Consider the following 23,456-nt stretch of genomic DNA (forward strand, 5'->3'; position numbering starts at 1 on the left):
TAGCATTGTTCAACATCTGAAATTACCTTGTTTTGTTACATGCTTATGCTCCTTCTGCATCTTTTCCCATAGAACGCTCTAGAAAAGCCAAGGCCTATCAGTTTGCTCACTGCTGCAAACTTAGCTTGATGGCTCATGTTAGAGACTCGATAGCACATTACTTAAATCAAGAAATGACTGCATACCCGTTTCTCCCTCTTTAACCTACTTAGGCTCCGAGGCCAAGCCCACAGCCTCAACTTGCTCTATGAAGTATGTTTTGATCCTTTTGCCCCATTTGCATCATGCCTAGCTTCTTTTCATCTTTCAAACTGAAGCTTAAATGTCACTTCCTTGGAAAGCCCATCACTGTTGACCCCAGAGTAGGCAGGTGTCCCCCTTACTTCATCAGAGAACACTGCTCCTCATTTCCTTCAGGGTTCTTTTCACAACATGTAATTCTATATTTACTTACATGTACACTTACTTTTTGTCTCTTTCTTTCTCCCCACTAGAAGTTAAGCCATAGAGGTGGAGAGGTCAGTCTCCCTTGCCCACACGGTGAATCCCAGGGTGCAGTATGGTGTCTGTGTGTAGTAGGTGGCCCAGAAACTTGTGGATAAACCAGTGAAAGCACAACATGTGCTGCCTATACTGCTTACCTACATAATAACAATCCCCTCTCTATCTTTAACTGTTCTTTAATACCTGTAAGATTCTTCATCTAGGCAAGTCTCATCTCTCTTTTGTAAGCTCCTTACAGACAGAGACCAGTTCCCTCTTTATACCTCTTCACTCCAGTATACTGGGTTTCTTTAGATCAGTTTTTCCGACTCTGTATTCCAAGAATGTTGACAAGCATTTCAAGAAAACTAGATTCCATGATCAAAAAGTTTGCTTGGAGTAGGTTAAGCTTAAATAGTTATTATTATTATTTTTTTAATCACAGAACTTTACAAGGATTTTGATTTGCTATTGTGGGATATGAATTTCCAAGAGGTGAGATAAAGTAGTTGGTATTGTCCAAACTTTTTGGAAACTTTATGTTCTTTTTTCAGAGACTCATTTGAGGTATTCTAAGTGTTTCATGGTACATATTCTCATTCCCTCTAGGTTTTCTTTATTTCTCTTCTACCTTCTTATTTTTTTCCCTACTTTTTCTCCAATGAGCCTCTCCTCTTTTTAAAACTCCGTTGTAAATGATCTTAACACTGACTGTCATTTGTAGGGTGCAGAGCAGAGGTGCAACTACTCAACCTCACTTGTGAAGAGCCTGCATCCTAGGCCTGTAAACATCAGAACCTGGTGTGCCCAGTCTCACAGAAGCCCTCATGCCCCTGGGTCTTAATTTTTCACTGGTATGATTTAGGAAGTAATGCACTAAATAGTAACTTTGCTGGTAAGTACTTGGGGGGACACCAGCTAGATTTCAGACTATCTGTGAGTTTATTTCCAATTTGGAAGATGGGATTGGCCATTGATCAGGAGACGTGCACAGGATGTTGAATCTTCTACACTCCAACCTCATGGTAGAGCAACTGACTCAGATCACTCTGTGAGTCTTCCCCAGCATCGGTCTCCTGATCTAATAAACTTGAGCGCCAGATCCGCCTAATGGGATGTGCTGACCTGACAGGCAGAAATGTTTCCTGGCTTACTGTCTGCTTGTAGTGTTGACCGCACTGGCAGTAGCAGGGTAAGCAAACAATAAAACAACGCTTCACTCAAATCTACCAGGAAAAGCCCCACACAGCTTGGGAAGACTTATTCTATGTAAGATAATTCCAGAATGGCAGAGCCAAGAAGAACTTGTAGATACCAATGGAAAAAGGGCAAAACTGAGGTCAAGTTGAGGAGGTGCCTGCCCAAGGCCACATGATTGAGGCTGGGAGTGAGCAGAGAACGGCATCTGGCTTCCTGATTTTTAAGCTGGTGCTCTTTTAATTTCATCAATCTGTCTCAGTAAAGGATATTTCTAGTACATTGTACTTATTAAATAGGTTTATGGTCTATGATCCTGTCTTAAAAGCTTGCAAGCCAAATGTTTTATATTCCTCTAAGAAACAGAAATTAAATGGTTTATTCTGTGTCCCCTAATTTGTCTCACAGATCTGTTTGGGAGCCTAACTCAGACAGCGGTGAAAGAGCAATATAAACTAACTATAACAAAAGGCGAAGACAGAGGCATTCCCGTTGTCATGACTCCTTTGGGTGTCAGGGACAACTTTCAAAGTTGTCAGAGAATCTGAGTGTTGCAGCCCAGGGGCTACTGGAGAACACTCCCACTTCACAGGTGTCGAAACTGAGGCACAGAAAGGGGCAGGGCCGTTTTTAGAGTCGTATTATGAGTTAGTTATTTGCCAAGGCAGGTAGGACTTGGGCCTTGGTCTTCCCAGAGTGAAGCACTCCATCCATCACACCATTCAGCCTTTTTAAAGTTCCAGACCTGAAGGCAGACAGCTTGTTCTAAACTTGTTTAAGCCATTATGGGGTCAAGCACAGATAAAATAGAATCCCACAGGGGTTAGGAAATGCTGTGCCTGGAGCCGGTGGCTGTGTATTTAAGACATTAGGCCTCTCCTTGAGAAGAACAGGCCCCATGGGCCCAGAGAACTGAAGCTGTATTTATCTGGGACTTGGCTTCAGGCATATATCCCCAGGCAACACCCCAGGCCTCCTTTCACACAGACTCCCTGTTGCTGATGAGTGAAGTTCACATTTCCTCAGAATGTTCCTGTAAGTTCCCAGCAGGTCTCCCAGCCAAGCAGGCAGTGGACTCACAGTGAGAGACTGGCAGCCAGAAGTTGGGTCTGTCAGTGCTGCCAACACAGCACCATGGCTCAGGGCTCTGGGTCTCTCGCTGCCTTGCCATATAGGGCTTAGCCGATATAGGGCTCCCTAGTGCATAAGGACAGAAAGGAAATCTGGAAAGGCCTTTTGGGAGCTGACCCAGTGCTTTTCCTTTACAGATGGAGAACCTGACCCAAGAAAGAGAGAGGTGACTTTATACCAGTAATCCTAGAATTAATGACAGACCTAGAAGCTGTCCTAAGTCTCTGGACCCCTAATCAGTAAATAATGAATGAATGCCAGGTACGCGGCAGGTGCTGTGCTAAGTGCTTTACCACCCATTCATTCATTTCTTCCTAATAAGCCCTTGGAATACACGAGGCAGTCTGTGGGCTCTATGCCTACAATGAAAAACATAGGCAGTGGTCCTTGCCTACACATAGCTATAGTCAGACAAGTGATTGGGCAGTTACAATCCAAGGTGGTACTTGCTGTAATGGGGGAGCTATAAGGTGCTATGGAAAACTTGGGAGGAATATTTAATCTAGATTGGATTGGGGGAAAAATTACTAGCAGCTTCCTCCAAAATATAACATCAATGCTAAGACCAAAGGTGAAGTAGGAATTTTGTGAGCCCAAGGTGAGTGGGTAAAAGCATTCTGGAAGGGCAGGTTGCATATGCAAGGCCTTGGAAACAGGAGCCTGGTACAGCGAGGATTTGGAGGACATGTAGTGTGACTGGAGCATAAAGTGGAGCATAAAGAGTGGGAAGAGATGAGGCTGGAGAGAGAGGCAGGACTAGACCACGAAGGACCACATAAACAGTACAAGAGGTTTAGACACTTGAGGACAAGATCCTGGGGAAGTGCTACTAGATGGTATCCAGGAGTAAGAAAACAAATGGGCTAACTCATAAACTGCTGGGTGGCCCTGCCCCAACAGATCTCCAGACAAGGCTAGATGAACACTCACTGAGAAGGTATAAAGGGGCTTTGGATATTGAATATAAGGGGCAGCTGATGTCAGCCAAGTAGGAGGAAGCAAGTCTTTGAGACCCTTGTCTCCCTCACTGGCTCCCGATTCATGTCTATGACATCCTAAGATTTATTTATTTTTTTCAAAAATTCGTTTTAGAACCACTGCTCAAGCCAACTTGGCGGTCTGGTGATCAGGGCCCTAGTCCAATACTTGGAGGGCAGAGGAAGAAGGCAATATTTGGAGCCCCTTGCAAATATGAGCCAATATTTCTTTTCTTTCTTTCTCCTGCCCCACCCCCTGCCACCTGGACTGGATTCCTCTACCAAGCATAGATGTTGAGGGAATGTGGTCACAGAACAGTGAGGCCTTTCTGTTATTGGATCTTTCAATTCTAAAATATGCTTTTGATTTCATTTTATAGATTTCAATTCTGTAGTGAAATTCTTTGCGTGCCATCTACTTGTTTGAACAAATTTATCACAGTTATTTGAAGGTCTATGTTTGATAACTGATATTTGGAATACCTCAGGATTGGTTTCTGCTGTCTGTTTTTCTTTTTGGTACTGTTTCTTGGTATATAAGTTGTATTTGGTATATGCAAGATGACAGATTTTCTTTTCTGGCAGGCAGTTAGAGTAATTCAATCCAATTAGGACTCAGCTGAGTCAAGGTTGATTTTGACCTTTGTTAAGACTGCCCTATCTCTGCCTAATTTCTGTAGTGAGCCTATAGCCCTCCAGGGTTCTAAGTGAGATCTTTAGGTGTTTATCAGGACCCTCTCTTACTTGGTTGCTCCTGGATTCCAATTTTTATTTCCAGAGCACTGTGCGCCTGCTAAAACTTCTCCTGAGCTCTTCCAACACTTTCTGTTTGGCCTTTAAGCCTCTTGCTCTGACAGCTTAAGACTCAGCAAATGCCCCAAGGGGCAAAACAGAAGTGGGACTCATATCCTCTTCAGAGTTCTGTCCCTTAAGTCCTAGTTGCTCTTTGATGGCTTCAAATAGATTTTTAAAATTTTGTATTTTATCCAGGTTTCTCATTGGTTCTTGTGGAAGCTACAAGCTACTCTATCATAGATAGAAGCAGAGGAATGTAACATTACATCCTGAAGATCGGTGACAACTCCTCTAACTAGGAAGTTGCAGTGGTTCTCAGGAGGACTTCAGAATAGCTTACCAACTGGGCTTTGCCAGCTGTTGGTCTTGATCCCAGGGCAGAACTTTGCTGTATCACCCTTCCCCAGATCCCCTGATCCCTTTCTCAGTTTAAAACTCCCTTTACTTGGCCCTGAGACTTGGTCCCCAGTGCTGGGAAGACAGGCAAGAAAGAGGGAACAGGTAGAAAACTGTTAGTTGGTGCTCAATGGAGCAGTATCATGGCCCACATGAAGTATTTGGAAACATGCAGGGATTTTTTCTTTTATTGCCACATGGCTTAGGGAAGAGGATGATTGCTAGAGCCAAGTACATTTGGCAAAGTCCTGCACAATGTGATTTTATTTTATTTTTTTTGCTAAAAATATTACTTTTGCATTACGAAAAATGAAGCCCCTTCCACTAGCACTCTGGATTCCATCTACTATATTCTCAATGGCTTTTTTCCCTCTCAAGGGAAAAAATTCCTCCTGTATCTCATTTATTTTTCTTCTCTATTGGATTAATCCCATAAACATTAAAAACAAGCACAAATGTCTCCAATTAAAAGCAATATCAAATAGAAAGAAGAACTTCCTTGATTTTACATCTTCCTTTAGACTACCATCTAATTTCTTGGCTTTCTTCCACAGAAAACCTTCTTGAAGGTGATCCAGGGTAGGCAAGCTCCAAAAGTGGAGCTTCGCCCATGGAGGTTCTTGGCTTCACCCAGTAAAGAATTCAAGGGTAAGCCAGCAGTGTTAGACAGCAACTTTTATTGAAGTGGCAGTGTACAGTAACAGCAGAGGTACTGCTCCTTGTGGAGCAGGGCTACCCCATAGGCCCTGAGCCTAGAGTGGCAGCTCAGAGGCAGTTCTGAGTGACTTCTGCATAGTCTTCTCTTTAATTTGCATATAATTAAAAGTGAATATTTATAATTTTAATATATGCAAAATAAAGAGAAGAGTATTCTCTATTTCTAGAAATAGGGAAGTAACTTCTTAGTTGTCAGGTCGTTGCTTTGCCACTGGAAATGGGCAGCAACTTCTGGGTGTTGCCATGGCAATGATAAACTGATATGGCACTGGTAGGCATGTCTCACGGAGAGGTGTTTTTGCCTCTTCCCTGTTTCAGCTAGTTCTCAATCTGGTCTGGTGTCTGAGCCTCACCTCTGGAGTTCAGTCCCACCTCCTACTTCAAAAGGGTCATCTATAATCTTTCTCTACTTCCTTATCTCACATTTGCTCCTCCACCCACTGCAGTCAGTCCCACCATTCCACTGAGCACGCTTGGAGTGCTAAATCCAAATCACTTCTCTCTTCTCATCTTACTTGACGCCTTAGTAGTATTTATCATGGGCCATCATTCCCTTTTCTGGAAACATTCTTCTGGCTGCTATGAAATCATGCTCTCCTTGGTTTCTTATTCTCTGGTCATGCCTTCTCTGAGACCTCTGCTGGCTCCTGCTTCATTCTCTCTCTTGATGTTCGAATGCCCCAGATCACTGTTCAGTTTCTCTATCTCCTCTTCATTCAGGTAACCTCATCTGGCTCCGTGGTTTACTTTTGATAGCTATGTGAGAATTCCTAACATTAAGCCCAATCTTAACGTCTCCTTTGGACACCATTTGTATCCCATTGGATATTCAACTTCTTCTCGTGTATGTCTGATGGGCATCATAAATTTGACCTGCTGAAATGGGAATTCTTGGTTTATCTTCCCAACACACATGCTTTTGCCTAGTGTTCCACAGTCCCTAAGTTGTTCAAATCAAAAGTCTTGGGATTTTCATGAAGTTCTTCTTCCCTTTTTCCTCTATATCTGATCTATAAACAAATCCCTCTGAATTATATCCTTAGTATTCCCAGCCTTCTCTAGTTCACGCCACTGTTATCTCTGGCCTAGATTTAGGCACTTGTTTTCTAACAGATCTTCCTGCTTCCATGCTTGCTTTGCTGTGATCCATTCTCTTCACAGCAGGCAGAGTGACTTTCTCAAAACATAATCATGTCACGTCACTTTCCTCACTTGCCTAAAATTCACTAGTGGCTTTCCTACTCAACAAAAATTCAAACTTCTTCCCAGTTTAGCAATCCCTCTGTGTTCTGGCTGCCTCCTACCACTCTGACTTTAATTTGTGCCGCTCTTTCTCTGGCTCACTTGGCTCCGCCATACTGACCAAGTGCTGTTCCACAACCAAGTTCCTTAACACCTTAGGTCCTCGGTGCTTTATTCCTTCTGCCTGGAATACCTTTTCCTTGTCATGTGGCTGGCCACTTCTTGTCCCTCAGGTCTTAGCTTGCAAGTCACGTCTTTCTGATCAACTAATCTGAACTAGCCAGATGGTCACTTGTAATCTCTTACCTGTTTTAATTCTCTACATTTTACTTATCACTATCTGGTATTTTCTTAATTGATTTATTCATGTATTCATTCATTTTCAGCCAATATCTCCCATTCATTTTCAGCCAATATCTCCCAACTAGAATACAGACAACATGGGAATATGAGCTTATCTATTTTATTTACTATTGAGTGCTCAGGGTCTAAAAGAACACCTAGCACCTAACAAGCAGAAAGATTTCAGTAAATATTTGCAAGAAATTGGGTATTTGTAAAAATACTGTAGGAGATGGAAACTTTGAATTCCACTTGACTCTAAATCAAATATTAAGTCATTTCCTTTATCAGACTTTTGTTTTCTTACTTTTAAAAATAAGAGATGCTCTCAAAGCTAGTCAGTCATGCTAGTGTCCTCTGTCACCATAGATTGGGTTTACCAGTTTCTGAAATTTCTTATAATGAAAACAAACATTAGATACTCTTATATCTAGCTTTTTGACTCAATGTTCTATCTGTGAAATTCATTTATTTGTTTCATGTAGGAATAGTGCATCTTTTCCATTGCTATGTACTTTTGGTGTTTGAATACATCAAAATATATGTAGCCATTCAAAACAAAACAAAAAAAAAAAAAAAAAAAAAGGAGGGTGATGGTGATGACAGAGCAGACCAGTGGTTGAAGAACTGTGTTCTACAGAAGCTCCTCTTCCTCTCCGGGACTGGCATGGTTGAGAGGGGCCAAGAGAGTGAGTCTTCAGCATCTTCTCCTCTTCCCTTTTCCCCCTCCAACCAGAATGGTAGTTGGGCCATTTTGGTTTTGTTTATTTTACAGATGATCATTTGGTCATCCGGGTGTTAGGTCAGATTGCATTTATAAAAACGCTTCTGCTGTCTAAAAGAATATCCTTTAACTCAGCTATTGATGCCACACATTGGATTTTGAGCTCTTCTACCTTTGAGTTATATGACTTAAGTGAATTAATCACTCTGTGCCTATATTTCCACAAATGTACACATGTGGTATCAATAATAATGTCAGGTTAGGTTACATGAGCTAATGCATGTAAAATGCATTCCAACTGCTATAACTATTATTATTATTATTATTTTGTCATTGTCATCATCTACTTCACCATCCTTGCCTGGGTCACTTTCCCCTCTGCTGATCTATGTTAATTTGAGGCTTTGTTGTAGTCACTCAGCCTGGGCTCCCATTCGGTGGAAAACTGGATGCCTCCTACTTCTATTCCTAGCAGCAGGATGGGGTATCCTAGTTGGGTCTCCTGGCTTACCCCACCCAGTGCACCAGAAATAAACCAACTCAAACTTGAATGCCTGGGAAAAGCTGCTCTGCTCCTTGCCAGACCATGTTTCTCAAAAAGAAGAGGGAAGGAAAAAAGAAGATACAGTCTCAGTTAAGCTCCTCAAGTACACTGTGAACCTGACACTCCTAAGGTGTCCAAGTCAGGTTCCAAAAACTAATGGGTTATCCACAGATGTCAGTACAGACACCAAGCTTGAGTTTCATTTTTCATTTAATCACAGAATGACCTTGGCCAAGGCATTATGTCATCATCACAGGTTCTCTGGATTCATTGACATCCTATTTCCCCACTAAGCATTACCTGGGTAGATTGAAGTGTTGTGCATTTGCCAATGGGCAGTTGGGAGATGGGATAACTGCATAGCAATATGCAAAACACAGATGTTAGGTAGAAGAGTGAGCCTTGTATGATGTATCCCTGAGGATCCAGGATCCACAGGGAAATCTCAGGGCATAAAGGAAGTACACTATATAATGAAAAGCCATGCCCCAGGATGTGTTCCCAGGCCGCTAGAGAAGTAGGTAGTTAGAGCCATTCTCAGTTGCTCTGGTATCTATTTCCCTGCCTGCCTTGGAAAATTCATCACCCCTTTCTCCTTCCTTTCTGATGCTGGCTTCAAATAAGCAATTCGGTGAGGTCTTGCCATCAGAAACCAAGGCATACTGGCTTGCTGCACTTTTATTTGAGACTCGGGTCAAACACTGACGTACTTACTCCCTAATGACTTTGGGTATTTTGCCATGATGGGAGTGGTGGTGGGGGTAGTGGCGGTTAGAAATTATGCTATTTACAAGAGTAGTTTCCCACTTGTACTGTGAGGCATGCACATCTTTCAGAAACGCTGAATCCCATATGCATCATGTTTCATTTGTGTCTGGCTAGGAGTGCCATTACAGGGTTAGACTAGACATTAAAACAACAGGTCACTTGTCTCTAAGTAAAGACAATACTGTTGTAAAGCTTTCCTAATAAATGATAAAATCTATGTTTGAATCCGGAACTATTCTTCAATTCCACCTTTTTTATTCAAGAGGTAGGACTGAATCTCTGCTCCACCATATAGCTCTGGGACCTTGGGCAAGTTTTTTCACCTTAGTTTCCTCATTTGTAAACCAGGGATAATAAAACCTACCTCATAGAATTATTATGAGTATTTTATTATCATTATTTCATTTCAATGGGTTTTTGGGCAGTAGGTGGTGTTTGGTTACATGGATAAGTTATTTAGTGGTGATTTCTGAGATTTCAGTTCACCTTTCACCCGAGCAGTGTGCACCCTACCCAATGTGTAGTCTTTGATTCCTCTTCGACCTCCCACCTTTTCCCTCAAGTCCCTAAAGTCCATTGTATTGTTCTTATGCCTTTGTGTCCTCACAACTTAGCTCTCACTTATGAGTGAGAGCATATGATGTTTGGTTTTCCATTCCTGAGTTATTTCACTTAGAGTAATGGTCTCCAATTCCATCCAGGTTGCTGCAAATACCATGATTTTGTTCTTTTATATGGTCGAGTAGTATTTGATGGTATATGTGTGTGTGTAAATATATATATATACTATATACTATATGTATATATACTGTATACTATATATATAAAATTTCATATTTTCTTTATCCACTTGATTGATATCTTTTTGTATAATGACTTATTTTCCTTTGGGTAGATACCCAGCAGTGGGATTGCTGAATCAAATGGTAGATCTACTTTTAGTTCTTTAAGGAATCTCCACACACACTGTTTTCCCTAGTGGTTGTACTAGTTTATATTCCCACTAGCAGTGTAAAAGTGTCTCCTTTTCACCACATCCACGCCAACATTTATTATTTTTTGATTTTGTAATTATGGCCATTCTTGCAGGAGTAAGGTGGTATTGCATTGTGGTTTTGATTTGCATTTCCTTGATAATTAGTAATGTTCAGCATTTTTTCATATGTTTGTTGGCCATTTGTATATCTTCTTTTGAGAATTGTCTGTTCATATCCTTAGCCCACTTTTTGATGGGATTTTTTTTTTCTTTCTGATTTGTTTGAATTCTTTGTAGCTTCTGGACATTAGTCCTTTGTTGGATGCAAAGTTCGCAAACATTATCTCCCACTCTCTGGGTTGTCTGTTCACTCTGCTGATTATTTCTTTTGCTGTGTAGAGCTTAATAGTTTAATTAAGTCCCATCAATTTATCTTTGTTTTGTTGCATTTGCTTTTGGGTTCTTGGTCATGAAGTCTTTGCCTAAGCCAATGTCTAGAAGGGTTCTTCTGATGTTATCTTCTAGAATTTTTGTGGTTTCAGGTCTTAGGTTTAAGTCTTTGATCCATCTTGAGTTGATTTTTGTATAAGGTGAGAGATGAGGATCCAGTTTCATTCTTCTACATGTAGCTTGCCAATTATCCCAGCACTATGTGTTGAATAGGGTGTCCTTTCCCCACTTTATGTTTTTGTTTGCTTTGTTGAAGATCAGTTGGCTGTATTTGGCTTTATTTTTGGGTTCTCTATTCTGTTCCATTGGTCTATGTGCCTGTTTTTATACCAGTACCAGCTGTTTTGATGACTATGGCCTATGGTGTAGTTTGAAGTCAGGTAATGTAATGTCTCCAGATTTGTTCTATTTGCTTAGTCTTGCTTTGGCTATTTGGGCTCTTTTTTGGTTCCAGTATTTATCCATGGTTCCTAAAATTCTATGACTTTGGGGATTGTTTTTTTCTAGTTTGGTGAAGAAGTATGATGGTATTTTGTTGGGCATTGCATTGAATTTGTAGGTTGCTTTTGGTAGTATGGTCATTTTCACGATATTGATTCTACCTATCCATGAGCATGGGGTGTATTTCTATTTATTTGGGTCATCTGTGTTTTCTTTCAGCAGTGTTTTGTAGTTTTTCTTGGAGAAGTGCTTCACCTCCTTGGTTAGGTATATTCCCAAGAATTTTATTTTATTTTAGTTTAGTTTTTGCAGCTATTGTAAAAGGGGTTGAGTTATTGATTTGATTCTCAACTTGGTTGCTGTTGGTGTATGGCAGAGCTACTGATTTGTATACATTGATTTTGCAACTGGAAACTTTACTGAATTCATTTATCAGATCTAGGAGCTTTTTGGATGAGGCTTTAGGGTTTTCTAGGTATACAATCATATCTTCTGTGAACAGTGACATTTTGACTTCCTCTTTACCAATTTGCATGCCCTTTATTTCTTTCTCTTGTCTGATTGCTCTGGCTAGGACTTCCAGTACTATGTTGAATAGAAGTGAAAGTGGGCATCCTTTTCCTGATTCAGTTCTTATAGAGAATGCTTACAACTTTTCCCATTTAATATAATGTTGGCTGTGTGTTTGTCATAGATAGCTTTTATTACCTTAAGATATGTCCCTTTTATGCTGATTTTGCTGAAGGTTTTAATCATAAAGCAATGATGGGTTTTGTCGAATGCTTTTTTCCGAATCTATTTAGATGATCATGTGATTTTTGTTTTTAATTCTGTTTATGTGGTGTATCACATTTATTGAGTTACATATGTTAAACCATCCTTGGTATGAAACCCACTTGATCATGGTGGATTATCTTTTCAATGTATTGTTGGATTTGGTTCATTAATATTTTGCTGAGGATTTTTGCATCTATTTTCATTAGGAATATTGGTCTGTAGTTTTCTTTTTTGTTATGTCCTTCCCTGGTTTTGATATTAGGGTGATGATACTGGCTTCGTAAAATGATTTGGGGAGGATTCCCTCTTCCTCTATCTTGTGGAATAGTGTCAATAGGATCGATACCAATTCTTCTTTGAATATCTGATAGAATTCAGCTGTGAATTATCTTGTCTTGGATTTTGTTGTTGTTGTTAGCAATTTAAAAATTACCATTTCAATCTCATTGCTTGTTTTTGGTCTGTTCAGAGATTCTATGTTTTCCTGGTTTAATCTAGGAGGGTTATATATTGTCGGGAATTTGTCCATCTCCTGTAGGTTTTCTAGTTTGTGTGCCTAAATGTGTTCATAGTAGCTTTGAATATCTTTTGCATTTCTGTGGTATTAGTTGATATCTCCCATTTTGTTTCTAATTGAGCTAATTTTGATCTTCTGTCTTCTTTTCTTGGCTAATGTCACCAATGGTCTATCAATTTTGCTTATCTTTTCAAAGAGCCAGCTTTTCATTTTATTTATATTTTGTACTTTTTGTTGTTGTTTCAATTTCATTTAGTTCTGTTATGATCCTTGTTATTTCTTTTCTTCTGCTGAGTTTGGGTTTGGTTTGTTCTTGTTTCTGTAGTTCCTTGAGGTGTGGCCTCAGATTGCCTATTTGTGCTCTTTCAGACTTTTTGGTGTAGGCATTTAATGCTTATGAATTTTCCTCTTAGCACCACTTTTGCTGTATCCCAGAGGTTTTGATAGGTTGTGTCACTATTATTGTTCAGTTTGAATACTTTTTAAATTTTCATCTTGATTTTATTGTTGACCCAGTGATCATTTGGGAGCAGGTTATTACATTTCCATGAATTTTGTACAGTTTTGAGAGTTTCTTATGGAGTTGATTTCTGATTTTATTCCGTTGTGGTCTGCAAGAGTACTTGATACAATTTCTATTTTCTTAAATTTATTTAGACTTGTTTTGTGGCCTACCATATGGTCTATCTTGGAGAACGTTCTACGTGCTGATGAATATGTATATTCTGCAGTTGTTGGATAGAATGTTCTGTAAATATCTGCCAAGTTCGTTTGTTCTGGGGTATAGTTCAAGTCCATTGTTTCTTTGTTAGCTGCCTTGATGACCTGTCTAGTGCTGTCAGTGGAGTATTGAAGTACCCCATTATCATTTTCTTGCCATCTATCTCATTTCTTATTACATCACGGGGTGTAATAGTAATAGTTTTATAGATTTTGGAGCTCCAATGTTAGGTGTATATGTATTTAGGATTGTGATATTTTCCTGTTGGACCATTCATTTTATCATTATATAATGTCCCTCTGTCTTTTTAAACCATTGTTGTTGCTTTAAAGTCTGTTTTGGCTGATATAAGAATGGCTACTCCTGCTAACTTTGGGTATCCATTTGCATGGAATATCCTTTTCCACCCCTTTACCTTAAGTTTATGTGAGTCATGTGTTAGGTGAGTCTCCTGAAGAGAGCATATACTTGGTTGGTGAATTCTTATCCATTCTGCCATTTTGTATCTTTTAAGTGGAGCATTTAGGCCATTTACATTCAATGTTAGTATTGATATGTGAAGTACTATTCTATCATGCTAACTGTTGCCTGAATATCTTTCATTTTTCATGTTGTTATTCTTTTATAGGTCCTGTGAGATTTATGCTTTAAGGAGGTTCTATTTTGGTGTATTTCAAGGATTTCTTTCCAGATTTTGAGCTCCTTTTTGCAGTTCTTGTAGTGTTGGCTTGATAGTGGCAACATCTTTCAGCATTTGTTTGTCTGAAAAAGACTGTATCATTCCTTCATTCATGAAGCTTAGTTTTGCCAGATACAAAATTCTTGGCTGATAATTATTTTGTTTCGAGAGGCTAAAGATAGGACCCCAATCCTCTCTAGCTTGCAGGGTTTCTGCTGAGAAATCTACGGTTAATGTGATAGGTTTTCCTTTACAGGTTACCTGATGCTTTTGCCTCACAGCTCTTAAGATTCTTTCCTTCATCTTAACTTTAGGTAAGCTGATAACTATGTGCCTAGGTGATGATCCTTTTGCGATTAATTTGCCGGCTGTTCTTTGAGCTGCTTGTATTTGGATGGCTAGGTCTCTAGAAAGGCCAGAGAAGTTTTCCTTGATTATTCTCTCAAATATGTTTTCCAAACTTTAGATTTATCTTCTTCTTTGTGAACACCAATTATTCTTAGGTTTGGTTGTTTAACATAATCCAAAACTTCTTGGGGGCTTGGTTCATTTTCTTCAAATTATTTTTTCTGTGTCTTTGTTGGATTGGATTAATTTGAAAGCCTTGTCTTTAGGCTCTGAAGTTCTTTCTTCTACTTGTTCCATTATATTGCTGAGACTCTTCAGTGTATTTTGCATTTCTCTAAACCTGTCCTTTGTTTCTGGAAGTTGTGATTGTTTTTTATTTATGGTATGTATTTCTCTGGAGATTTTTCCATCCATATCCTGTATTATTTTTAAAATTTATTTAAGTTGGTATTCACCTTTCTCTGGCCTCTTTGAGTAGTTTAATAATTGACCTTCTGAATTCTTTTTCTGGCAATTAAGAGATTTCTTCTTGGTTTAGATCCACTGCTGGCGAGCTAGGGTGATCTTTTGAGGATGTTAGAGAATGTTGTTTTGTCATATTACTGGAATTGTTTTTCTGGTTCCTTCTCATTTAGGTAGACTATGTCAGAGGGAAGATCTGGGACTCAAGGGCTGCTGTTCACATTCTTTTGTCCCATGGTGTGTTCCCTTGATGTGGCACTGTCCCACTTCCCCTAGGGATGTAGATTCCTGAGAGCTGAAATGTAGTGATTATTATTTCTCTTCTGGGTCTAGTCACCCAGTGGAGCTACAAGGCTCTGGGCTGGTACTGGGGAGTGTCTGCAAAGAGTCCTGGATCTGTCTTCAGGTCTCTCTGTTGTGGATACCAGCGCCTGCTCTGGTGGAGGTAGCAGGGGAGTGAAGTGGACTCTGTTAGGGTCCTTGGTTGTAGTTTTGTTTAGCACCCTAGTTTTGTATTGGTTGGCCTCCAGTCCAGAGGTGGTGTTTTCAAAAAAGCATCAGCCGCAGTAGTATAGGGAAGATGTAAGCTTGCTTTAAGGTCTTTTGGATAAGTATCTGGGTTTCTCAGGTGGTAGGTGGGGCCATGGAGCTCCCAAGAGATTATGTCATTTATCTTTGGAATTCAGTAGTTCTTGGAGCACAAGTTCATGATGTGAGTTCCACACAGTGCTCTATCCATCCGAGTGGGAGCTGCAAGCTAGTCCTGCCTCCTATCTGCCATTTTTTTCTCTCTGTTCTATTATAAGTATTATATGAGATAATATACAGAAATATTTAGCATAGCACCTCACACAGAATGAGTGCTCAATGTATGTTAAATGCTACTGTTAAATGTCACTACTAGTAATTGGGAAATAGGAATAAGAAAAACAGGAAGATGAGAATTGAGCTCAGGCACATAACCTAGGCAGAGAAATGTCACCAAACTATAAAATATACACCCTGCAATCCAGCTGGCAGACTACATAAGTCTCCTTGCTCAAGTACTGAAACACAGAGGCCCATGTGCTCTCTAACACAGTGTCATCAGACCTTTTTGATCATGCACTCTATCAGTGAACCAATTTTAAGCTCTCCCCCCAAAAAATATATTTGTTTATTCATTTATAAGTTACAAACATGCACTAATGTACTATTGTGTATATTATAAAATATATAAAATATAAATTTTTAAAAGCTGAGAGACAAATAAATATCAAGGGGTCGTCTAATAGCTCCTCCTCTTTTTTTTAAAGACTTCTCTGCTGGTCTATCTGTGGGACTGGCTTTAAAAGAGGCCATTCTGAACCAAAAAAAAGAACATATAGACAAAATAATCTTAAGCCAAAAAGAATAAAGCTGGAGGCATCATGCTACCTGACTTCAATAAGGCTACAGTAACCAAAACAGCATGGTACCAGTACCAAAACAGATATATAGACCAAAGGAACAGAACAGAGGCCTCAGAAATAATGCCACACATCTACAACCATCTGATCTTTGACAAACTTCACAAAAACAAGCAATGGGGAAAGGATTCCATATTTAATAAATGGTGTTGGGAAAACTGACTAGCTATATGCACAAAACTGAAACCGGACCCCTTCCTGACACCTTATACAAAAATTAACTCAAGATGGATTAAAGACTTAAACATAAGATGTAAAACCATAAAACCCTAGAAGAAAACCTAGGCAATACCATTCAGGACATAGGCATAGGCAAAGACTTCATGACTAAAACACCAAAAGCAATGGCAACAAAAGCCAAAATTGACAAATGGGATCTAATTAAACTAAAGAGCTTCTGCACAGCAAAAGAAACTACCATCAGAGTGAACAGGCAACCTAGAGAATGGGAGAACATTTTTGCAATGTATGCATCTGACAAAGGACTAATATCCAGAATGTACAAGGTACTTAAATTTAAAGAAAAAACAACCCCTCCAAAAAATGGGCAAAGGATATGAACAGACACTTCTCAAAAGAAGGCATTTATGCAGCCAATAAACATATGAAAAAAAGCTCATCATCACTGGTCATTAGAGAAATGCAAATCAAAACCACAATGAGATACTATATTATACCAGTTAGAGTGGTGATCATTAAAAAGTCAGGAAACAACAGATGCTGGAAAAGAGGTGGAGAAATGGGAACACTTTTACACCGTTGGTGGGAGTGTAAATTAGTTCAAACATTGTGGAAGACAGTGTGGTGATTCCTCAAGGATCTAGAACCAGAAACACCATTTTACCCAGCAATCCCATTACTGAGTATAAACACAAAGGATTATAAATCATTCTACTATAAAGACACATGCACACATATGTTTATTGCAGCATAGTTCACAACAGCCAAGACTTGGAACCAACCCAAATGCCCATCAATGACAGACTGGATAAAGAAAAACGTGGCACATATACACCAGGGAATCCTATGCAGCCATAAAAAAGGAGGAGTTCATGTCCTTTGCAGGGACATGGATGAAACTGGAAACCATCATTCTCAGCAAACTAACTTAGGAACAGAAAACCAAACACTGCATGTTCTCACTCATAAGTGGGAGTTGAATAATGAGAACACATGGACACAGGGAGGGAAACATAACTTACCAGGGCCTGTCACGGGATTGGGGCTAGGAGAGGGATAGCATTAGGATAAATACCTAACGTAGATGATAGGATTATGGGTGCAGCAAACCACCATGGAATGTATATACCTATGTAACAAAGCTGCACGTTTTGCACATATATCCCAGAACTTGAAGTACAATAAAATTAAAATAAATAAACAAATAAAAACCCATCTCCAAAAACGAAAAGAAAGAGGCCATTCTACCAGGCTCCCTGTTGCAAGGATCAAATGAACACCCTTTTATTTATGAACACCCTTCATAAAGCAGTTATAAAGTTTTAGTTATGCTTATTATCATAGTTAGTTAAACCATGTATGCACATAAACAGTAAGAATGATTTTAAAAAGTCTCTTGAAAGTTACAGTTCAATGATAACACATAGAGCTATGCTTTGAAGACTGTGTTTATCAAAACCTTCTTGAGAATCTATCACATGCCAAATGCCATTCTAAGAATCAGGGATTGAGATTGACAAGACAAAATCCTGGCCACTTAAGTATCTGGACTTCTAATAGGAAAGCTACACCATTGTGCATAAATACGGAACCATGTAACATGTACAGTGAAAGAAAACAGAAAATCAGAATGAGAGGAAGGAGTAGGAGCTCTCAGGGAAGGCTACCCAAAAGAAGTGATCCCTAGGTGTGGTTTTTCAAAGGTAAATAGGTCTCAACAGGAAAACAAAGAAGAAAGAGCGTTTGGGCTAAAAGCACAGAAGTGTAACACCACCTACACATTCAGCATTCTACCTGCTCTCTGGGATGTTGGGCATGGCTGAAGTGTTGGATTGTGAGGGAACAAGGAGGCCAGAGATGATGTTAGAAAACATGGTCAAGGGCTAGGTCACGAGGCTTTGTGCTTCTTGATGAAGTTTGGGCTGAAACTCAGGATGGAGGATGCATTAAAGTTCATAGGAAGGAGAGTGGCATGATCAATGAGACTTGCATGTTAGGAGAATTCTTCTGACTATTCTGTGGAAGGAGGGTTGTCAGCCACAGAGCTGGGAGGCTAGGGACTCCTTGAACTCCAGGAGAAGGGAGGTGCACCTGAACTGACCCTGTAGGAAGGATAGTTAATGGCACTGGAAAAGATGTGAAGAAATTGGAATTTAGGAGTTCACGGAATATACATAGCCCTCTCTGCCTCTTTCATCTATTGACTCTGCAGGAAATTAAGTCAAATTCCTTCTTCTTCAGAGGCAGTGAGACTTAGTTGAAGAGTTTTCAAGCCTTAGATCCGAAGAAACCAATGCCTCTGTCTGTTTTCCCCACAAGACTCTCCAAAGTTCACTGAAACAATTCCCAAAAGGCAGTCTCCAACCTTATCAGGGAACCTAGCCTATCAGATAAACAAGGCTGCATCTCCCACAGTTCCCACCTGTAGGGCAAGGGCCGGATTCTTAGAGAGGACAGAAGGCAGCTCCATTTGATTGGTCTTACTTTGCCCTATCAGGGAAGGGTCAACATTGGGCTCCCCAACATCAAGGAGTGGCATCTCTTAAGGGAAGGTCACCCATTTCTATGTTCATTTAGTCTCTCCCATTTCCTGGATTCCAAAATTTCAAGATGCTGGACATGAAACCCACTTTCAGCTCTCCAGCCTCCTTTCCAACTTTACTCTACTGGTTTATGGCCCTCATACCCACATTTCTATTTTTTGAACTTTTAGTGGGGTATAGAAAATATTCAGAAAAATGTACAAATTGTAGGTAAAATTTTGCAAAGTGATCACACTTGTGCAAACCAGAACTCAGATTAAGAAATAAGAAGTTACCTGCATCCCAGACAGTCCCCTCACCATTGCTCCTTCCACGGACTACCTTCCGAAAGCCTAATGAATATTCTGACTTATAGCACCATAAATTTGTTCTGCCTGGTTTTGAGCTTTGTGGTTCATTAATTTTCATTGTTTTATAGTATTTTGTTGAGAAAATACACCACAATTTTTTCTATGGCTAAGTAGAATTTGAGTAGTGTCCAGTTTGAGGGTATTACAAGTAGACCTGCAATGAACATTCTTGTACATCTTATGGTGCTTATATGCATATATTTCTGTTGGTTATACATCTAGTATCACAGGGTATGCTTGAGCAGTAAACTGATGCTGCCAATCAGTTTTCCAAAGTGGCTGCATAGACTTACAATACCACTGGCAGTGTGTAAGAGTTCTAACTAATTCATATCCTTGCCAATACTTGAAATTGTTTTTTTTGTTGTTGTTGTTGGTTCTAGTCATTCTGGTAGATGTATGATGGTGTCACATTATGATATTATTTGCATTTTTCTGATGACTAATAAAGTGTGAGATGACCACAATTTTTTGACTGGTTTAGGCTTTTCATTTCTATTTCTCCTACTTCCAATTGTGCCTCAGTTCACTCCAATTTATGCTCAACCCTAACTTCTCTCTCTAGTCACCAATATCTATCAGCTGTAACACAATACCTGTTCTCTTCCGGTTTTCTCTTGAATCACTAATGTATCAGTGTAGGCTGTTTCAAATGCAACAGTGCAACAGTGTAGGCTATTTCATCACCCAAGTCAAACTGGCTTATGTGAAAAAGAAAGCAAAAGAAAAAAAGAAATCCTTTAGCTCATATAACTAAAAGGTCTTGTGGTATATCTCAAGCGGTGTAGCTTTATCCAGAGCTCCAACAATGCCATCACCTTCTAGTTTTTATCTTTTCACACAGTGTTGGCTCTATGGTCAGATGTAAGATGACTGCAATAGTTCTAGTTTTATATATTAATGGTTACAGGCTTAAGTTCCAAAGTAAAGAGAGAGACTCCTTTTCCGAACTCAAACAAATAAAATGCCCTAAAATTGAGTCTTATTGGCTCTGATTGTGTTTGGGTCATGTGCCAATCCTGGAACCACTTGCCTGGGAGATTGGCTAAGGCTTGGGTAATATGTCTAACCTGAAGAAGGAAGTGGAGTGGACCTGCTCTGCTCAAACCAAATGGATTAAGAGTGGAGGCAGGTTGATTTCTCAGAAGTACATTGGGGAAAAATTACCTGGAGGGTGAAAAGATTTTGGAAAGCAAATTCAGCTGTTATCTGCTACACTTGTTGGCCCAGTTCCAAGGCCAGAATCCTTCCATTGTTCTTGAGTTTTTATTCTCCCTTAGCTTCCACATCCATTAATTATTATGACTGCCCATCATTTCTACATCCTAAATAACTCCCTAATCCATCTATTTTATCACTACTTTTACCATTCTAGTCCAACTGACCAATAACTTATCCTTTGACTCCTGGAATAATGTTCCATCATCTTTTCCTCTAAGCTCTAAAAATAACAATAATAAGTAACACTTCTTGAAGGCTTTTTCAATACCCAACACTGTGCAAGTACTTTACTTTTACCATATTATTCAGTCCTCAGAGCAACTCTATGAATTAAAAAACCGCGATATACCCCATTATATGAAGAGAAAACTATAATGAGAAATAAACTTCTTAAAACTCAACTTTCTTCGATGGCTTCTCATTTACCTATATTTTTGATATCTATTACTATTTAACAAAATACTCCAAACTTTATTGTCTTGAAAATAATAGCAATCATTTATCTACGTTAAGAATCTACAGTTTAGATGGGGTTCAGCAGGGAAGGCTCATCTCTGCTTCTTACAGCGTCAGCTGAAGTGGCTTGACTAGGGAATGGAGAATCTACATCCAAGATAGCTCACTCGTATGGTTGACAAGTTAATGCCGGCTATTGTCTGCAAGTTCAGAGTCAGAGACCTTAGTTCCCGTCCACATGGCCTCTCCATAGGCTGCCAGGGCTTCCTGGAAACATGGTGGCTGGAAACAAAGCCAGGAAGTAGAAGGTGCCATTTTTTAAGACCTGCCTGAGGCGAGAATCTGGCACAGCATCACAAGGCCCACATTTAAGGAGAGGGAAGGAAAGCTCTTCTTAATAGGAGGAGTATCAGAGAATTTTTGGACCAAGTTTTAAAACTGCCATATACTAATTATAAAAATTCATAAAATAAACTAAAAGGCTCTCCACAATTTGAACCTGCTAACCAATCCATTATCCCATTTCATCGTAATAGTTCCCCATGCAGAGTGGCCTTCATTCAGTTCCTCCAAAGTATTAGGTTCTCTTTCACCTCAGGGCCATTACAGCTGCTATTTGTACCTGCCTGGAATGTTTTCTCTGTTTTTACCCAATCTCCTAGCTTCAGATCTCAGAGAAAACTTCTCTCCTTGGGAGAGGAGTTGATATGGTTAGGTTTTGTGTCCACACCCAAATCTCATCTTGAATTGTAATCTCCATAATCCCAAAGTGTCAAGGGAGAGACCGGATGGAGGTAATTGGATCATAAGGATGGTTTCCCTCATGCTGTTCTCGTGATAATGAGTGAGTTCTCACAGATCTAATGGATTTATAAGGGGCTCTCCCCCCTTAACTCGGCACTTCTCCTTCCTGATGTTTTGTGAGGATGGTGCCTTGCTTCCCCTTCACCTTCCTCCATGATTGTATGTTTCTTGAGGCCTCCCAAGCCATGCTGAACTGTGAGTCAATTAAACCTCTTTCCTTTATAAATTACCCAGTCTTGGGCAGTTCATTATAGCAGTATAAACATGGACTCACACAGGAGTTTTCTCTGAGTGCTAGCCTAGGTTAAGCCCTTCTGTTTTAAGTTCTCATACAAAGTGTGGCTCATAGTAGATGCATCATACATATGTTTTGACAAAAGAAATAATTGAATGAGTGAAAAAAATTCAGTGTCTCTTTAGTCTGAAACCCTCTTGCCACCTCTCTGCTTTCTTGTGCTATACCCTAGCCCCACTCAACTTCCAGTCTCCAGGTAGATGGGCTTCAGCTCTTATAGCATTTCAGCTCTTCTTGAATTTCTCACTCCTCCAGGAAGGTGACAATTCCCTAGGATCCACTTAGGTTAAACATTCAATTTCCAGAACTCACCAGCTCCAGTGCTTGTATAAATAGAAAGTCTTGAGAGCTTGTTTTCATAGAACCTTTGTCTAATGGTCACAGCATTCCTATCAGTAAAGTCTCTATTTGCTTTAAAGCTCCTGGAAGGTAGTTATGATGTGTCTCTGACTCAAAATCTCTCATATTCTTAGAAAACAGAAAACAGAAATCCTCAGAACCAGCAGAGTAAAGTTGAATTTTAATAGGCAAAGGGTACAGCATAGGCAAAGACTGAGTGGGCTGGGTGTGTTCCCTGTAGTCTAATGGGCAAGCCTTGGCTCTCATCTAGGATACATTTTTGGTCAGAAAAGAAGACAAATTTTATAATGAAAACACACCAAGCCATAGTCCTGGTTTACCACAATCAAGTGCTGCCACTTAGCCTTCCTGGGAATTGTTATTCGTATCCATCAAGTGAGGGCTCTGAGACAAGATGGTAACTTGAGGCCAGTCCAGATCCAGCAGTTGGTGATTCTAACTAGGAGTGGTGTAGCATAGTAGTTAGTTGCTTCAACCTGGAGGCAAACAAAGCAGGGTTCAATTTCCCAGTTCTCCCCCTTTTGAAATGTGTGGTCTAGAGTAAGTTACTTTACTTCTTTGAGTCTCACTTTTGTTATCTGTAATCTGGGAGTAGTAATAGCTTCTCTCTCATAAAGCTGTTGTGTGAATGCTAATGAGATAAGCTATACAAATTATGTAGGTTATATTAGTCACTTAGTTAATTAAATAATTCAGCAAATGGTTATTGAAAACTTGTTGCAGTAAAGTGGAATGGTTATAGTCTTGATTTTGGATAATACATGAATTTAAATACAGGTTTCATCACCTACTAGTTATGTGATTTTGGCCAAGTGACTTAGGGCAAGTGACTTATCTTTTCTGAACTTTGGTTTTCTCATCTTTAAAATAAGGGTAAGAGATGAAAGCCTCACAAGATTATTGTAATAATTCAGTAAGATAACGTAGATAAAATATATCCTACAATTACTAACATATAGTATATGCTCAATAAATAAAAGTTGTTTTTTGAAATTATTATTGCAAATAATTACTCTTCTTCAGAGAACAATTTGTTGATAAGTTTGGTTAAAGTATAGAGGATACTTATGGAAGAATACTGGGAGACGTTTGGAAAAAGTAGGCTGGAGGCT

The sequence above is a fragment of the Rhinopithecus bieti genome, unplaced genomic scaffold (genome assembly GCF_001698545.2).
Source record: "Rhinopithecus bieti isolate Rb0 unplaced genomic scaffold, ASM169854v2 scaffold_7673, whole genome shotgun sequence".
NCBI lineage: Eukaryota > Metazoa > Chordata > Mammalia > Primates > Cercopithecidae > Rhinopithecus > Rhinopithecus bieti.